Below are 893 nucleotides of genomic sequence, written 5' to 3' on the forward strand. Positions count from 1 at the left end.
CGCCTTGATCAACTGGGATCATCTTCTCTGACCCCGAACCCATAACTGACCTCGCTCGGCGTTCATCAAAACCGGTTGTTCTCCTCGTCATCATGTATTGTGTTCAGACCGTGCAGCTTTCACGTTGCTTGTCTGCTGATTGCAGCTTGGGCACCAAGCTGATTTTGCAGCTTTCACGTTGCTTGTCTGCTGATTGCAGCTTGGGCACCAAGCTGATTATGCAGCTTTCACGTTGCTTGTCTGCTGATTGCAGCTTGGGCACCAAGCTGATTATGCAGCTTCCACGTTGCTTGTCTGCTGATTGCAGCTTGGGCACCAAGCTGATTATGCAGCTTTCACGTTGCTTGTCTGCTGATTGCAGCTTGGGCACCAAGCTGATTATGCAGCTTTCACGTTGCTTGTCTGCTGATTGCTGCTTGGGCATCAAGCTGATTTTGCAGTTTTCCTGGTTAAGGTGTTAACTTTCTTGGATTAGTTGATATTTCTTTCAAAGGTTGGCTACTATTGCTGTTTGAGCGTGTTAACGATTGGTTGTAATGATAACAGAGAGAGACAGACAGACAGACAGGCAGGCAGGCAGGCAGGCAGGTAGGCAGGCAGGCAGGCAGGCAGGCAGGCAGGCAGGCAGTCCGACAAGAGACAGACAGACTGACTGACAGGAAGAGAGACAGAGAGCGAGAGACAAAAAGAAGAGATACAGGTAAAGAAGTCTTAGAAGTGTGATGTGTAACTTATCACGAAAGTGTTTGTTTCTTGAAAGATGCATTAATAGCTAAGTAAACGTTTATTGTGTACACGTTTGTTCCTGAGTCTGTTCACTGATATGTTGACTAGTTTCTGACACACACACACACACACACACACACACACACTCATTCACGCGCACACGCACA

The sequence above is a fragment of the Littorina saxatilis genome, linkage group LG17 (assembly GCF_037325665.1).
Source record: "Littorina saxatilis isolate snail1 linkage group LG17, US_GU_Lsax_2.0, whole genome shotgun sequence".
NCBI classification, from domain to species: domain Eukaryota; kingdom Metazoa; phylum Mollusca; class Gastropoda; order Littorinimorpha; family Littorinidae; genus Littorina; species Littorina saxatilis.